Source organism: Rattus rattus, chromosome 4, assembly GCF_011064425.1.
Source record: "Rattus rattus isolate New Zealand chromosome 4, Rrattus_CSIRO_v1, whole genome shotgun sequence".
NCBI lineage: Eukaryota > Metazoa > Chordata > Mammalia > Rodentia > Muridae > Rattus > Rattus rattus.
In genome coordinates, this window is record NC_046157.1 from 102251017 (window position 1) to 102270427 (window position 19411).

Genomic DNA, 19411 nt, shown 5'->3' on the forward strand with positions numbered 1-19411 from the left:
TTGGAGAATTCCAAGTTGTTATTGTATATAAGTGAAGATGGGCTCAATAAATGCATGAAGTCTTTATAAAGAAGACAGATACTCTTAGGCTCGCATGCTCTTATGTTACAGAGATAGCTTTTGTGTAAGTTGGAGTTAACTAGTTGTTATATATATGAAAGGTTTCCAGACTAACATCCTTTTCAAATTACATGTAGTTTGTTCATTTTATGTACAGAGGTTTTTGGGTACATTTGGAATATTAACATTGTGTAACATATATGTTAATTATGTAGTATTATATACTACATAATATGGTTGTGGAGAATGTGGGTACTTCATGGAATGGAATGGAACTTTCTGGATTCCCATCAGTTTGTCACACTGTACCATGTCACAAATAGAATGGGCACATGTATCTACTAAATTTGGTTACATGCATTTAAGATACAAAAAAACAAGATATGATTTTTGCTTTTTCTGTTTAGGCTTTTTCTTATTAAGTAAACCCAGTAAGCCATGTGGAATATTGTCAGACACATGAATCTAAATGTGTGGTTTCTCATTTCTTTCCAAACTCACTTTTTCTAAAACAAGCTTACATTTAAGAAAGTTTTTTAATGAAGGAGGAATGATGGCTTAACAGATGGCAGACGGTCGCTTGTTCTGGGCTTTTGAAATAGCATACACTGTCCTGTAAAGCATCCATAGAAGGAGAGAGGCAGAAGGGAAGATGAATGATATTTCATATTAGTGTGTTGGAACAGGCAGTCAGGAAAGTGATGGAGATGTTATAGCTTGACCAGCTTGAGAGGGTGACACCAGCACCCAAACTGATTGACAAAGTAGCAGAATAACACTAAATATTCAGAGGAAAATAAGTTATGATAATAATAATAACAACTAATTATTTGTGCAGCCAGAAAATATAGAAAAGATAGAAAAAGGAGGGGGCTAAGCATATGGCGAGTATTCAACACCGCAGAAAGCCTGCCAGTGGACCTCTCTAACTTCTCATTAATATTTCCATCTAGGAGCAGGCTTCTGATTCAAGTGCAGTGAGAAGATGAGAACCTAGCAGAATGTCCTCCGGGATTACAGTGGCAGACAGAGTAATGACACTCCTGGTCCGGGTCCTGTGAGTTTCTAGTCAGTTGAAGAAGGATTAACCAAAGACAAGCAAACAAAGATGTGTGCTGTGGGTTATGCAAGATGCTGTGAGGGGAAAATAGACGGTGGTATGGCTACTGTGGAACACAGGAAGTGGTGAGAAGACAGAATGAGGACACCAGCAGCTTCTTCCGGGAGATGATACTTGTAATAAGTCACGGAGTTGGGGAAGCTGTTGCTCAGAGAGTATTCCAGTCAGAAGGAAGAACGCCAGGATTTGAAGGAAGGAATGGCCTCAGTGCTTTGTGAAGTTAAGGAAGGCCCTGGAGACCACAAAACAGGCTCAAATAGATGAGGTGTTGTTACACGAGGTCCTTGTAGACTGAATTTGGGTGTCTTTATTTCATCTCATGCAAAATGGGACATAAGTGGGGTATCTTTAGTAGGAGAAGCATGTCAGAGATTCATAGTTTTACAAGACCATTTTAGCTATTGTATTGGAAATGGACAGGTCAAAAGAGACAGGATTATAAGTAGATATACTTGTTTAGAAAAGGGTGAGAATAGATTTTATTATAGCAACGGAAGTTGTGATGCAGATCCAATAGTAGAATCAAGATAAGCTTGTAATTGAGTTGATAAGATGGGGAGATGGATTTGATGAATGTTGAAGAAGACAGAATAAAAAGCAGTTCTGGTTTGAGACTGGGTAAATGGAGATGACATCCGTGGCAATGAGGAAGATAAATGAGAATGAAGGCTGTTCATATGGTCTTGAGGAAAGCAGATAATGACCTCAGCAAGAGAGCTAGAAGACTCACCAAAGTGCAACTATGGTCATAAGAATGGAGAATCTACACCAAGACCAGACCCCAGGCTGGTTCTCGAATAGACATAAGGTTGCACAGGATGGAAAACACAACCAGATTCTGGACAATAAGAAACGTAAGACCTGGAATGATTGAAAAATGTTAGCGCCTGTAGAGGTCTTGCTGGAACCTTCATGTCTGTCCTTGTTTACTTTCTATGGTTGACGTTAAACCTGTCCAAAAGCAACTTGGGGAGGAAAGGACTGATGTGTCTTACATGTCCCAGCTCACAGTTCATCACTGATGGATGTCAGGGTAGGGAGTCAAGCAGAGCAAGAACATGGAGGAACATTGCTTATTGGCTTTCTTTCCTGACTTGCTCAGTTTGCTTTCCACAACTACTTGCCAAGAGGTGGCACTGTTCACTGTGGGCAGGGCTCTTCCGCATCAATTATCAATCAAAACATTAGCCCACAAACTTGCTTGCAGGCCAATCTAATGGAGCATTTCCTTAGCTGGGGCCCCTGCTTCCCAGATAATGTCAAATTGTGTCCCTCCATTAGCTGTCTTGCTAGGCTGTAGGAGATGGCCAGTTCAGGATCCATATTCCCCATTGCTAGAAGTCTTAGCTAGGGTCGCCCCATAGATTCCTGGGAGTTTTCACTGCACTGGGTTTTTAGCTTGTCCCCAAGATGCACCCCTTCCCCAATTCCAGTTATCTCTTCCAGTATTCTCTTCCCTCATCTTCCCCAAACTTGATCCCTCCTGTTTGCATCTGCACACTCTCATCAAGACCCCCCTTTTGTTCACCCATGATGTCTATTCTATTTCGCCTTCACAAGGAGGTTCTACATCCCGCCTTGAGCCTTACTTGTTACTGCACTTCTCTGGGTCTGTGGATTATAGCATGAATATCTTTTACTTCATAGCTAATATTCAGCTATAAGTGAGTATATGCCACGTGTCGTGTCTCTTTCTGGGTCTGGGTCTCCTCACTCAGGAAGAAGAGCCTTAATCCTAAATAACTTTGCTATTAAACAGTACAATTATTGAGGTGCATAACCACGTGGTTACTATGATCTATGTTACACACACACACACACACACAGAGAGAGAGAGAGAGAGAGAGAGAGAGAGAGAGAGCTTGTAATGAGATTCATTTTGTATAAAGCATCTTAAGGAAATCTTTATCGATTGGAAAGAAAATACAATGGCTTTCTAGATGACTTAGACCATAATTACATTTGTTAGAAATCCGTGCAACTCCAGTGTCTGGGAAGATTTTTCCCTGCCCTGATCTTCCTTTGAAAATGTTGTATACTTTGTAAACTTTGGACACTTTACAAACTGTGAATCTTCAAGGCAAGAATGTGGCTAGGGCCCAGTCCGAGAGGCTCCAGCAGCCAGGGCCCTATCATAATTGTCACAAGGGCCATTTCCAGCCCGTTAACAGGACCCTCTACAGATCATGGTAATTTTAGGTGAAAGGTCTGAACAAAAGCCACCAATCCCCGAATAGGAAAAACCACCAGTGCCTGAACGTCCCACAGAAATACACCAATCTGAACACAAAAAACCCACCAATCCCCCAAGCTCAGGACTTGAAATCCCACCAATCCTCACCCTAGAAAGCCCCCCCCCAAGAACCCCTATTGGGTTCTCATGCTTTGTCCAATTCACTGCAACTGTCTGCTCCCTCTTGGGAGCATAGGCTGGTTTTGTCCCGCCACACCTTGGATCCTCCAATAAATCTCTTTCATAAGATTTGCTGCCTGATGTGATTCTCTCATCAGCAGATGTCAAGAAACAATGAAGAGAAGGGAAGAGAAGAGCAGGGCCGAGCCCTCAGCTCAGCTGTGGACCCTTCCCCGGGAGCAGCATTGCCTCTGCCAAGGAGGCTTCCTCTCAGAGTTGTGTGGTTCCTGGGCTCCCATGTCTCAGGATGCCCTATCACTGGGACACTATTCCACTTTAAAGCAGTGTGTTTCCTGGGCTTCTGATTTCCAGGATACCCCGGACACCTTCCCATCTGAGCAGCAGGGCCTTCACAGCATTCACTCTTGTACTTAACTGCAATGGAAAACCTTCCTCCAAGGCGGAGTGGGCAGTTCATCTTTTTAGCTTTTCACAAGAGGGTCACCAGCAGGCCTGTATTCCTTCCTTTGTTTGCTATTACTGCTTCTTGCTTCCCTGGTTCCTGCCTACAGCTAAAAATAAAAAATGTCTCATGTGCTTATTCCTTATTGGACTCATCAGACTGAATCAGTGTCTTTGGAGATTTAATGAGTATGAACGCATACATTTTAAGATATGTGATTCTGTTTTTGCTCTTTTACATTGATTTACTATCTTTTCTTTTCTTTCTTTTTCTGGTGGGGAACTATAAACTCATTATGTTTGGGAGTCAAAGTGAGGCAGAAACCCCTACAGAAAGAAAATTGGGTAAAGCCTAGAGTTCCTGTGAAGAGCACACGTTCTCTACTATTTCTGTCACAGAGTAAGAGAAGGGGCTCAATAGATCATTCCCTTTGTTTCTCCACAGGGTTTCTTGAGCTTCTCAAAGCTCATCAAAATGATGTCATGAAACAATAGTGTAAGAATTATGGGTCTCCATGACTATCATCTGGATATCCCAGTACTCTGCCTCATCCAGATTTTGCACCAGCTGCCAATAATCACCCACATGGGGGTGCTTGGCTGCTTTGGTCATTGACTCACCCCTCTTTGAGTATTCAAGGAATTGAGTGTGGAAGCTGTTGAGGTTTGCTTTGTTTCTATGGATCATAATGTGAAATACTGGACCCCCAATGTCTGGTTGCCCCCAGGGACAAGGAGATCCTCACATATACCAAATGATGTTATGTGACCCCGCTCCTTGATTTAAAAGTATTGGTTGAATAAAGATGCCAACAGTTTATAGCTGGCTATAGAGGTAGAAGAGAGGTAAGTGAAGCTTCAGTTGCCAGGCTTAGGGTCTGAGCAGAAATCGTGAGAGGAGAGGGAGAATGAGGAGAGAGGAGAAGTTACCACAGGGTAGGTGGATCATGAGAACAGGTCCTGAGGGCTAGAGTAAGAGCAAATCAGGTGGAATGTGGCATGTGGTATCTCAGGTTATTGACAGGGCAATAAATAAAATAGCTTAGAGGGTTGATATCTACCCTAGGGTTGTTAAGGCTTATTATGAATATAAAGGTATTGTGTCTTTTATCTGGGAACTAAATTATCTAAAGTGGGATAGAACCCACGCCCCCACCTCACCCACCCCCATTAATTTTTACTACACTAAGAAGCCTTTCAGACTTCAGCTCAAATATTTTCTCCTGGATAGCCACTCTGACGTGATTCTCCTCCTCTACTGGAGGTGTCTATAGCCGAGGCCGGATTAAGTTGCTCAATGACATCCTTGATCTCAGGCTTTAGGAACTGCAGGAGGACCCCTTGTTGCAGTTCACTGGACCATAAAAGGATGTTTGTCTTTATCTTCCCCTTTCTTCTTTTCATCCTTCTCTTTCTTATCTCTTGTTTCCTTCACACACACATACCCTGCCTCTTTGTCTTTCTTCTTGACCGGATCCCTTTGTTATGTCCCATTTGGGTTCATTGAGAGTTGTCTCCTTTTAGAATACATCCTAGGGAATAGCACCCAATCTCCTTCTTTGTCTTGCTACGCGTGTCTTCAAGAAACACATCCACCTAAGCTGAGGCTTCAGGTCAGACCCTGAGTGTGGCCATGGCCAGAGCAGAAGATTGATTAGCCTGGAGTGGGCCAAAGGAAGGAAGACAGAGATAAATTGTTCTTGACTAGCAAGTCAAAAAGGGAGAAACACACACACACACACACACACACACACACACACACACACACACACACACACATCATAACTGTTAGCAAAATAACAGGAATCAAGAAACACTGTTCATTGATATCTTTCAACCTATTTCCCCTAATAAAATGACTGACTGGAATGAGACAAAGACAGGATCTGACCTGTGCAGCATCCACAAACACGAAGTAACATCAAGGATACACATCAGACCAAAGTAAAAGGACAGCAAAAGATATTCCAAACAATGGACCCAAGAAACAAGCTAGTATAGTCATTTTAATATCTGATTAAATAGACTTTAAATCAAAAAGAATCAGAAGAGGTAAGGAAGGACATTTCATCCTCGCCGAGAGAAAAATCCAACCAGATGAAATTTCAATTCTTAGCACTTATACCCCACATACCCAAGTTCACCAAAACAAACACCCTCAAAACAAAGACCACTTCTATAGCTTAAGCCACATCTTGACCCTCATACACTCACACACATATAGTGTGAGACTTCAATTTCCAGCTTTCATTAATAGCTCCTCCAGACAAAAAAATAGAGAAATAATTGAGCTAATTGATATAGACTACATGGGCCTAATCAATACTTACAGAACAGTTCACCCAACAATTTACCTGGATAACCAAACCATATACAGGCCAAGCAAAGAAAGAGAATTATAGATCAATTTTCATTATGAACATAGATGTAACAATACTCAGTAAAACACTTGAAAAACAAATCCAAGAGCACATCAAAATGATCATCCACCCCAATCAAATAGGTTTCATCCTAGAAATGGAGAGGTGGTTCAATATACAAAAATCAGTAAATCACCATATAAACAAAGTGAAAGAAAGAAGAAAAGAACACATGATCATCTCATTAGATGGAGAAAATGCCTTTGACAAAGTCCAACATCCCTTCATGAAAAGTGCTGGAGAGATTAGGGATCCCAGGGACATACCTAAACATAATAAAGGCAGTGTACAGCAAGTCAATAACCAGAATTAAATTCAAGGTAATGCCACTGAAATCAAGAACAAGATAAGGTTATCCACTCTCTGCATATCTATTCAATATAGATTCTTGACATGTTAGCTAGAGCAATAAGACAACTGAAGGAGACCAAAGGGATACAGATTAGAAAGGAAGAAGTCAAAAGTATCTTTATTTGCACATGAGATGATAAGTGGTGCTCAACTTCCACTGGAAAACTCTTACAGCTGACAAGCACTTTCAGCAAAATAGCTGAATACAAGGTTTACTCACAAAGTCAGTAAGCCTCCTACAATAAAACTGAAAATCAGAAAGAAGTCAGGCAACAACACCTTTCTAAATAGCCCCAAATAATATAAAGTATCTTGGGGTAACTCTAACAAAGCAAGTAAAAGATTGTATGATTAAACTTTAAAACAATTAAGAGAGAAAGTGAAGAAGATATCAGAAGGCAGAAAGATCTCCCATGCTCATGGATTGATAGAATTGACAGAATGACCAACTTAGTAAAAGCAATCTACAGATTCAGTGTAATCCTTATAAAAATGTCAACACAATTCTTCACAGATCTTAAAAGGGCAATTTTTAGCTTCATGTGGTAACAAGAGGGAGCAATAATAACACACACACACACACACACACACACACACACACACACACACGAAGGATAGCTAAATCAATGTTTCTGAACAGTAAAAGAACTGCTCGAAGTCTCACCATTTCCCACTTCAACATGAACTACAAAGTTAAAGTAGTAAAACCAGCATGGTATTGGCACAAAACTCAGACACACTCATCAAAATAAAATTGAAGATCTAGACATAAATCCACACATGTATAGACACCTTATTTTTGATAAAAAAAAAGCCAGAAATACACACTGAAAAAAAAGACAGCATCTTCAAGAAATGGTGCTGCTCAAACTGGATGGTTGCATGCACAAGAGCCCAAAATAATCCATATGTATCATCCTGCACAAAACTTAAGTCCAAGTGGATCTCAGAACTCAACATAAAACCAGGTACACTGGACCTGGTAGAAGAGAAAGTGGGGGACAGCCTTAAACTCATTGGCACAGGAAAAGATTTTCTGAACAGAAGACCCCCAAGGACCCAGGTCCTACAATCAACAATAATAATTAATAAATGGAACTTCGTGAAATGAAAAAAACTTCTGCAGAGCAAAGGTCACTGTCCTTCAGACTTAGCAACAGCTTACAGATTGGGAAATAGTTTACCAAAACTCTTACAGCTGATAAACACTTTTACCAGTGTTTGTCACTTCGTATATGATAAAGGATTAATACCCAAAACATAACAAAAAAACTCAAAGAGCTAGATATCAAGAAAACAAATAACTCGATTAATAAATGAGGTATAGTTCTAAACAGAGATCCTCAAAAGACGAATCTCAAATGGCTATGACACTTAAAGAAATGGTCACCATCCTTAGCCATGAGTGAAATGCAAAGCTGAACTATGTTGAGGTTCTATCTTACCTGTCAGCATGGGTAGGATCAACAACACAAGTGACAAGTGACAGCTCATGCTGGTAAGTGCAGCAAGGGGGACACTCCTGTATTGCTGATGGGATTGTAAGGTTGTACAGCCAATATGGAAATCACTATGGTGGCTCTTTGGGAAGTTGATAATCAATCGAACTCAAAACCTACCAACACCATTCTTGGTCATATACTCAAAAGATCCTTTATCCTTCCCCAGAGACACATGTTCATTGCTAGTCAATTCAAAAGAGCCAGAAATTTGAAGCAATCTAGTTAGTTGTCCTGAAACAGAAAAATGTATAAAGAAAATGTGGTACATTTACACAATGGAGTCTTACTTAGCTGCTAAAAAAATGACATCACCAAATTTTCAGGCAAATGGACAAAACTAGAAAAATAATCACCCTGAGTGAGATACCTCAGGCCCAAAAAGACAAATATGGTAAGTATTGACTTATATGTGAAAATTAGCTATAAATTCTATGATAAGCTACAAACCATAGAGCCGTAGATATTGGGTATAGAGTAAACAATAGCAGCAGACAGATCTCATTATGAAATGGAAATAGAATAGATAGTTATAGATGGATGGGGGAGTTAAAACCAGGGATCAAGAGGGTTGGGGAGAGGGGCTTGATTGAGGAAATCCAGTGACAGGTAAAAGTAAGGGCCATTCGAGGGGTAGTATGGAAACCTAATACAGTAGAAGTTTCATATATATATATATGTGTGTGTGTGTGTGTGTATACACATATATATATGTATATGAAGTAATGAAGTAATCTAAATTAAATTGTCAAATAATAGAGGAGACAGAGCCCTCTCTTGTTACCAAGTGAAACTTTTAGCCCTAAGATTAGGTTACGTCTAATTGAATTGTTGATCACACGGGGTTTCCATGGGAATCCCTAAACACCCCAGGCTGTTGTGAAGACTGTAAGTCACTATCACAGACAGACAGCAGGGCCCCATTGCTGAGGACAGCAGTTACACAATTCATTGAATGTGGAGAAGTCGAGCCGGTGTTACATGGTGCCTTCATGCCTACATTCTAGCATCTTGGTACAGGGAAGTGCTTTGCAGGCTACCCAGAGGGAAACACCAAACCCAGCTGCAAACCCTAATGGCATCCTGCTATTCTCATAGATGAGTTTCTTGCTCGGCAGCCATTAGAGAGGCTTTGTCTGCAGCAGATGGGAGCAGATACACAGAACCACAGCCAGACACTACATAGGGAATGAGGGACCTTGGAACATGGAGCCCTAAACGAGTTGCAATATGAAAATGTTGGGTTTTCGTTACTTCCCAGCCCTAAAGATTATTGGTCAAGGTATCTTTGACTCTAATATATGACATTTTAACTCCAGGAGAGCTGATACCTGTGTCCTTGTGGGCCTTTAATGTTAATGTTCACAACTTTACAAAAATGACCGATCCATTAGAGGAGAGATAGCCAACGTTAATCCATGGGGAGATGGGAGGTGAGAGCTGGCTAGACTTACGATGTATGTGTAAGTGACTTTACCCCTGAATTTCATAAGATGAGTATGGGGACTGAGGACTGAAAGCTTGAGTCTCCCACATGGATGACTGACATTGTCATGCCCACGTGTCTCCTACTGAAGAATGAGGCACAACTTTCTCTATTCCACATTTGGGTAGAAGTAACACCAGGACTGGGTAACTTTTCCAGGCCTGCTTTTGTTTTCAGAAAGAGAAGCTGTGGTTTGATTCCAGGCTTGGGTTTCAAATTAGGAGCATTTTAATCATGAGAGCAATTCACTGCCGACTCGCCCTAGACTTCAATCATCCCTCAAGCCACATATACTACCTCACGGTAGTAATAACAATAAGCAATAATAATAACAACAATATTGAGTATTGACTTACAAAATCTTGCTTCAATCTAGCTGATCAAATACAATTATCCAACTCTGTATTTACTTCAATTTGATAGCCTTTCCTTTCTTAGTTTTCTGCATTAAAAGTATAAAATTTTAAAACTTTACAATGCTTGCAATTAATTTCTAACTATATAAAACAACACTTTAAATATAATGTCTAACACACATATCATGTTATGCATAATTTCAAAAATACGTTCATCGGTTAATAACTCACATTTTAAAGAAATCACACCAGGGCTGTGCTACATTAGTAGCAGCGATGTGAATAATTCATCTCCCTTTTGCTCTCATATGGGCTTTTCTGCATTATTTGTCATGAGTTTTGTAATCTCTGGCCCATCCTTTTACTTCTGGGTTTCAGTTTCTTCATTTGCAAGATGAGGATAATAATGGTGCCCACTTCATCAGGTTATCATGACACAGTCGGTACGATTCGTGACGAGGAGTGACACAGTAATAGATGGCTGTGAAAATTCTCTTTCTTCTTAAAATTTTAGTAAGGTCTTCTTTTCACAAAGGAAGCCTCCGGAGGTCAAGGACTACATTTATATGGGCGTTTCAGGAAAAAGTGTTCTACATTATACAATGTACCGAAGGCGCTGATCAATGCTATTCAAGCGTGTCATCCTGAAAGATCAAGTAGAATAGGTTTTGAAAACAGGCGCTCTCTGCTTTCACAGGCAAGTTGAGTTGGGAGAACACAAAGTAGCGATAAATTCAAAGAGTTCATGGGAGAATTTAGTAGGCTTTCAATGGTCTGATATCTGTTTTCTGGAAATGATTGACCAGCCTTAATCAAACTTACCTTTTGTTATTTACTGGGAAAACTGGACTTCCGTGATTACCAGCATGCTCTTGCTTAGCATCCCAAGAGCCACTCTGGGGGGAGGGGCTTTCTGATGACATAACAGGAAGGGGCCCTCACCTTTAGGTGGGCAAGCTATCGGGCCTGGAAGTTTATATGCAGCTCTGTGGACGCTTGTATTCCTGTCTTCCCCTTGCACAAGAGCCCTTCCGCACATATAGACACACCTTTCGATTCTCACATATACAAGAAGCCAAAGTCACTGGGATAGGCACAAGGAACCCGGCACAATCCTTTGCAGTTTCTTCGTCCTAAGACGTTCTACTATCTCCTATGATTCAGTTTTTCTAAAGCAGTATGCCTGTTACATGATTTAAATTCCCCACAAAAATATACCTTTAAAAATTATCTCATAGACTTTTGAAATTATTGTGACGGGTTCCTTGTAGCTCAAGTACATATCTGCATCTATAATCTTAAAAATTAGATATATATGTACATCTTATTTTTGTACCAAATCCACACAAAAGCAATTTACAACGGCGCCGAAGTAGTCTATGTGCACATTACCTATCAACTGTATCCGTCTCTGTTTCACACACGGAGGATCAGAGATTGGATTCTAATTGTCATCATCTACGTTGTTTCTAAGATTCTCATTAACTCCCGGGGATCCTGGAAAGAGATGACGAGAACATGCCATGCGGAGATCCTTAATCCTCTGTGTGTGTGTGTGTGTGTGTGTGTGTGTGTGTGTGTGTGTGTGTGTGTGTGTGTGTGTGTGTTTGAACAGGATATTTTTTATTTGAAATTTTCTTCATTTACATTTCAAATCTTATCCCTTTTCCCGGTTTCCCTTCCGGAAGCACCTCATCCCATCCCCCCACCCCTTGCCTCCATGAGGGTGCTCCCCCACCCACCCATCCACTCACTCCCTTCTGCCTCCCCGCCCTGGCGCTCCCCACACTGGGGCATTGAGCCTTGACAGAACCAAAGGTCACTCCTCCCATTGATGCCTGCGGGGGGTGGGGGGCATCCTCTGCTACACGGGACGGAGCCGTAGGTCCATCCCTGTGAAATGTGGTTGGTGATTTAGTCCCTGGGAGCTCTGGTTGGTTGATATTGTTGTTCTTCTTATGGGGTTGCAAACTCCTTCAGCTCTTTCAGTCCTTTCTCTAACTCCTCCATTGGAGTCCCCATTCTCAGTTCAATGGTTGGCTGCGAGCATCCACCTCTGTATTTGTCAGGCTCTGGCAGAGCCTCTCAGGAGAGAGCTATATCAGCATGCACCTCTTGGCGTGCCCAATAGTGACTGGGTTTGGTGACTGCATGTGGGATGGATCCCCATGTGTGGCAGTCTCTGGATGGCCTTTCCTTCAGTCTTTGCTCCACACTTGGTCTCCGTATTTCCTCTCGATTGTCTGGTCTCTGCAACCGACTTATGGAATGTAGAATGTGCCTGTGGTGTCCTTGCAATGTTTGTAGTTGACTTTGCTACTGAGGCCTTTCTTCTTCCTCTTAGGGGTCAGAATAATCTTTAATTTCCATGATTTTTTTTCTTATTTGCATCGGTTATTTTATCCTCATTTTCCCTCTTCTGCTGTTTTGCTGTTGCTAGATGACAATTATGACATTCTTATAAAACTTCAAATAGAAGCTAGTCATATATTATATTATACTGTATTTTATGAGTATTAGACAACCTTCTGGTTATCTATTTTGTCCTAGTGTTTCTATGATCAAAGCAACTTGGTGGGGGTTTATTTTAGTTTACAGGCTATCATCCATCACTGAGGGAAATTTGGACAGAAACTCAGGACAGAAACCTGGAGGCAGGAATTGAAGCAGAGGTCATAGGGGAGTGAAGCTTACTCGTTTGCTCCTAGAGGCTTGATCAGTCTGATTTCTTATACAATCTAAGACCTTCAGGGATGTCACTGCCCACAGTGAGCTGGGCCCTCCCACATCCATCATTAGTCAGGAAAATACCACCCCACCCCCTACAAACACACTTGTCTATAGGCCATTCTTACAGGAGCATTTTCTCAGTTAAGGTTTCCTCTCCCCAGGAACATCCAGGTTTGGGTTGAGTTGGAAAAAAAAAAAAAGTAACTTATCTCTGGGTAAAAACTTGAATTCCCAGCTTGCTGCTGAGAAGTTTAGGGCGAGCCCGGGAGGCATTCCTCAAGGAGGCCTTTTTACTGTTTGCAGCTGTGCACTGCCTACTGTTTTCAATCTTCCTGCAGGGAATATTCTTTGGATGAGCTTTGAGATGACCCCAAGGAAGAAGCCTATACCCCTAGTGCAGCTTGGTCATTGATAGGCATGGAATTCCCATACCTTGCTGAGACCTTTTTTAAGTATACAAAAATAAAGCTTGTCTTGCTGAGGTCACATGTTTTAATTGTCCGTGGGGTGCAGCCAAATAAAAACAGAAATAGTACTTTATATTTAAAATATTTATAGTGACTAGAGTGCTCTCCTGTGCATTAATACATATTTAAAAATAGAAACACATTAACAACTAGATAGGAACCAATTATGAACTGTTACCTAGGTTTGTGCATTGTTAAAAACACATGCTGCATTATTAATTTCCAGAATTTAATCTAGTTTCTATAACAATATGGTCACCTTTTGTATGCCCCTTTTATATTGTGTTCATTTTGAAACTTAAAATTGTAGAATGGGCATGCCTCTTGTCAAATATTCTTTCAGAGCCTCATTTTTGTTTGTTGTTTTGCTATTGTTTTTTATTGTTGTTGTTGTTTTTGTTTTAAAACAAAAGGTCTCATATACTACAGGCTGGGCACATTAACTTACAGTTTGGCCCAGGATAACTTTGGGAACTCCTGATCTTCTGGCTTCTCCTTCCGTCCACTATACTGTTATCTAGAGGTGTGGACCTCCATGATAGTGACTTTACTATACATATGCTTGCTTACCTTTTGAGTGAACAGAAACTTATTTATTTAAATATCTATCATTGAGTATTCATATTATTCCTGAGTACTTCTAACTTTTAAGCTACTCTTAATGTACATCTGTGATTATTTCTCTTCCTAGAAGTGCCATTATAAACCATCATTTTAAAACGTCGTACGCAATCCTAAATTCTTGGTCTGTTTTCTGAAATTGCCAAATACCACAGAAAACAGTCTCTCTCTCTCTCTCTCTCTCTCTCTCTCTCTCTCTCTCTCTCTCTCTCTCCTCCTCCTCTCCCTCCCCTCCCCCTCCCTTCCCCCCCCCCCCTCCCCTCCCTCCCTTCCCCCTCCTTTCCCCCCTTCCCCTCCCCACCCAGGGTATGTTGGCATTTAAAAATATTCTTTTAATATTTGATACTAGTGAAATCATATCTTTCACTAACAAAACCACCCATTTTGGTTAATTTACAAAGCCTGTCAAGAGTTAAGGCAAGAATATTTTTATTTTTTTCCCTCCCCTTGTTTTAAACCCAAAACAGTTATGCCCCCTACTGAGTGCTTCATTGTTTTTTCTTGATTGTTGGCATTTTTTTCTGCTCAATATTTAAAGATAGGAATAGCTGAATTTGGGTATTAGTGGGAGAGAGGCAGAGGCATTCTGTGTTAGGTGAGACTTTTGTAGCCGCTCTTGGGAAAGGTCAGTGAAGTTGGAAGTTAGAGTGGTCTCTGGAGAAGAATGTGGGCGCTCACTCATCTCAGGGTGCAAAGAAAGCATCGTTTCACGATTTTACTGGCTAGTTTTAATTACATATACCTAAGAAAATGAACAGCGGGTGTAGCATGTACTAACATGCAGACTATAGTTCAAAATATTAACAATGGAAGCATGCATGCTCTCCCAGAATGTATCCAATCAGCTATTTTTATCAGGCACTCTTTGTGAGCCGTACCAGATGGTAAAAGCCAGGGCGGTTTTCTCAGAAAAGGACTACCAAGTAGGTTCGCAGTTATCTGTGTGCAGATTTTACATCGGTAGCGAAGGGACAGAACCCAACTGCCTTTTCTGTCACAGACTGACTACAGTTAAAACTGGCATCTGGATGTTGTTCCTCTCGAATCAATAAGTCTTCTATTGGCTGTCATGTGTAAAATACATAAGAGAATGAGAAACGGAGAGTCTTAAGCTGTTCAAAATAGTTTATATTACACGGGATATTTAAGCACGTTTGTTAAAAATATAAGTGTACTAACATTTAATAAGCTCATACCAAAGGGGAAATCAATTTACCAACTTTAATAACTGTCACAGAAAAATAGAAGATTTATCGTCTAAGCCAGTTATTGGGGTTTCTGTCTTTAATCCTAGCACCCAGGGAGGCTGAGGTAGGAGTGTCAACCCTGAGAGTAAGGATGCGCTGGGTTAGAAAGTCAGACCCTGAGGAAACCAAAATTAGAGCTGGAGAGATAGCCAAGCAAGGAAGAGCACCCCAGTGTTAAATTCCCAGCACCCATGTAGGACAGCTCACAGGTGTCTGCAACTCCAGTGCCAGGAGAGAGGGGGTCCCATTCTAGCTTTCACAAGCACCTACACTCACATGTGCACACATCACACAGAGATGCCTGCAAAGACACATCGTTCTAAAGGGAAACCTTAGGAAAACCCATCAACTAAAAGAATACTGACAGACACTGATCCTAGAAAACACTTATTGCAAAGTAAAATATAAATTAAAACTTTAAAAAGACACATATTTGGCGGCTGGAGAGATGGCTCAGCAGTTAAGAGCACTGACTGTTCTTCCAGAGGTCCTGAGTTCAAATCCCAGCACCAGCATGGTGGCTCACAACCATCTGTAATGGGATCCTATGCCCTCTTTCTGGTGTGTGAAGAAATAAATAAATAAATCTTTTTTAAAACATTTAAAAGAAAAGAGAGGGTGGATGGAGACCTCACCTGCTATTAATTAATTAATTTATTAATTAAAATAAAGGAGAAACATATTTTATCATACCGAATTTGAGGAATAGTAATAAAATCTAAAAGCATTATAATAATTATGCTAAAGGTAGTTTTAATTTAAAATTTATAATACATTTCATAATATACCTATAAAAACATAAATATTTTATACCTATACATATAAATACCTACAAAATATAGGTATATTTATAATAACCTATAAAATTTATGATATACTTTGCATGTCCACATATTCATATATAATCATAAAGTAATAGCACATGTTGGTATGAAATCACAGAGACCATTACATATATTGTATGTATATATGATATGATATATGAGAGAACATTACAAGAAAGGCTTGGAAATTTGATCCAATGGAGAACTAGAAATCAGAATGAGAGAATGACCTTTGTACATAGATAACTGAGGGCCAAAGACATACGGGATGGTGCACTTAGATGAGAAAGATTGCACAGTGCTTCTCCACCTCGTGACTGTGGTAATCCATCACAATGGAGCCTGTGGGAACACGGTGCAGAGATTCTATAAGGAAACCGGGGGGCGGGGGAGATACCAAAGACTCCAAGTCTCAGAGCCCTCAATTTCCATTCTAACTCTGTCATTCCTTAGTTGTCTAACCTATGCAGCTTATCTCTCAGAAGCTCACGTTACACAGAAATACTACCCATTTTGTGTCATTATTTTGGAGGCTTTCTGATCTTATATGCCTGAGGTACCTACCTCCCGACCTGCAGGCAGTGAGCATTAACCAATGCTGGGTTTCTCACTGCATTTACTTCATGTTATCAGGTCTGAAAGAGACAAAGGGGGGCAATCTAGCTAACTGGTGCCTGTTAGCATAGCAATGCACACGCTAGTCTTCAGGCTCACTCAGTACCTGGGACTCCTCCCAGAAATTCTATCCTAGCTCCTACTCTATACTTCCCCCAGTCCACAGTCTTCCCTTCTCACAGTTTCTCATTTCTATATAACTCTGACATTTCTCTCATTCTCTCTCTCTTATGCGCTCTCTCCTCTCTCTCTACCCTCTCTCATTCTCTCTCTCTCTCTCTCTCTCTCTCTCTCTCTCTCTCTCTCTCTTGCTCCCTCCTTCCCTCTGTCCCCCCTCTCTCCTGACCCACTATCTCCTCTCTCTGCTCTGGACTCTTTCAAATGCCTTGGGCTGTACTCTCTCTCATTTCTCCAATAAGAATCCTCCCTTTAACCATACTTCGGAGGGGTCATGTCCTCACTTTATACAATTGTGAAGCTATAATTCCTGGTAACCATTAGAGGAAATTTAATTTCATTGTGCATAGGAATCACTCCCTGCTCCTTTGTTTTATTTTCATTCCAAGGTGATGCAAGCCGGTATTTATTATGATTCTTGTGGAATAAATGGTGGATATATTTCTATTTGGTAGTCAGAGTTATAAAGGCTTTATGTCCACGAGGGGCTCCAAATCCTTTATGATTTATTTTATCCATGATTTTAATTCGTCTTGCATCTTAAATCCCTTTTCCTGGATACCCTATCCCATTCATTCCCTCTTTTCTATTTATTAACTTACATTGCTTTATCAAAATGTCGCTTCTCTTTCATCTTGCCTCTGCATCTCCACACCCAATCCTATTGTGTGCAAGACTCTACTTTTAGAGCCTCTGTTCTTCAGACAGAGCCCTGCTGACACACAGTGCTGCCCACCTGCCAAGAGACCTTGAAAACATCTTTTAAAGGCTTTCCAGTTTACCCGCAGGTGCTAAGAAATTCATAGTTCTCTCAGCCCCAAGGATCCAAATGTGCTTCAAGAAGTCAAGCCTTTAACCAAGCTTTCTGCTTAATTACCACTGTCAGTCATTTGTCCGCAGACGCGGTACAGTGCCTTTGGCTTTTCTTGTACTAACCTGAGTCGAAATGGAGACAGTGCAGAGGACGAAGGCAGGCATGGTAGCAGGCTGATCCGTGAAGCCTATTTGGAAATTCTTGGATGTCCTGTTCCCACTCAAGCCTCGGCCATTTCCTGGAAGTATTCTCTCCTGGAGACATTGATAACGTCCTGTGAAACCTCTCTGTCTGCTTCTTGTGTAGCTCAAGGGCCTATTCTAGACTGAAAATCTCTAATTCTTTTCCTGGAATTAAACAATGTCCTCTTTTTTTTTTTAAAAAAAAATACTTTTCTGAAGTAGCAGGGATTGAACCCATTTAAAAACTAATCCAAAGACTAGAGATGCCGTAGTAGGAATCTCAACCCCATGATCCAGTGACTAAGAGTCTATCTGCAGTAACCCATCTGCTTCCTCTTCTGGGAGAATTCAAATTCCATTTCCAAGGCATATCTCCATGGAATGACTTTGCTTATTTACTTGTTTATAAGATACTAGTATTACATATTTTAAAAATCTCATTTCCAGTACCATATTAGGGTGAATTCTCTAGGAGTAGTTTGGGGGAAGAGGAAGCGATCTAGAGAACAGCAGGCAGCGTTAGATCTAAAGCCAGAGCTCCCACACCTGGCTGCACTGAGAAAACATTTGGAGGAGGTTTCTTAGAAGTCTTTTACGAGCCAGAGGAACAGGGAGCTTGCTGCGGGATCATGTCTTCTAGAAATGTCAGATGCTAAGCCTGTACAGCCACAGCAACATGGCTACCTAATCGTGAGATGAACAAGGACAACAGTAACAGACCAGCCAGCATGAAGCAGGGAAAGCTCGCGAAGCCCCAGCCTTACACAAAGAACTATGGACATCTAAGGAATGCCCAGAGTGGGCAAACGACTTGCCCAGGGAAGTGCTCACCAACTGGTTATCCAGCCAGTGGTCATCCTTGAAGGCATACATACAAGGACATCGTACAGGCAGAGCAGGCTGTGGTTCTTATATATTTAGGGAAACAACCCCCCTCCCCAACACACAATAATTAAACACGAAGGAAGCCACGAGTTGAAAGAGAGCAAAGTGGTACATAAGAGAGTTTGGAGGGAGGAAAGGGAAGGGAGGAGTAATATAATCTCAAAAATCAAATCAACAACAAAACAACAACGAAGACAACGAACAAAAAACCAAACCAAACCAAAACAACCCAACTATTTAAACCAGGATCTTCCCCCCAGAAAGCTACATAGACATAACTTCACAGAAATGTGTAAGGTGGCGGTGTTGAGAATTATGTCCAAACGTTGCAGCAGGCGGCACCTCCAGCGAGTGTTTCTGAACTCAGAGGTTCCCTCCAGCTCCGGAGTGAGTCCTCGCCTAGTTGTCCCTCCTGCGCCCCTGTATAGCTTTCTAATAAAGTGACCTTCATCCCTCTTCTACACCAGTTCCTTGTACACCGACACAGTAGACAGAAAGCAAGGCCGAGGTTAAATTACAAGAAGAAACAGGAGTAGGAGTGGGTCTCCTTGTTGATACTGAGGCAGGCATCATCTCTGTAACCACCCCTCTTAAGCCATTTGGTGCAGGTGACTGGAGATGATACCCTTGCTTCTCCTCTGACATGCATCTAGATGCTTTGCTCAGCCCTGTGACTCTGCCTCACCCTTCTCAAGGATCTCAGCGTCATTACTAAGAGGAAGAAATACTTCCTCCTACTGAG

General features: G+C 41.2%; 1 pseudogene; it reads right to left on the bottom strand.

The window, feature by feature from the left end:
* Window positions 1-4409: 4409 nt before the first annotated feature.
* Window positions 4410-5630, bottom strand: LOC116898114 (annotated as a pseudogene).
* Between the last annotated feature and the right edge of the window lie 13781 nt (window positions 5631-19411).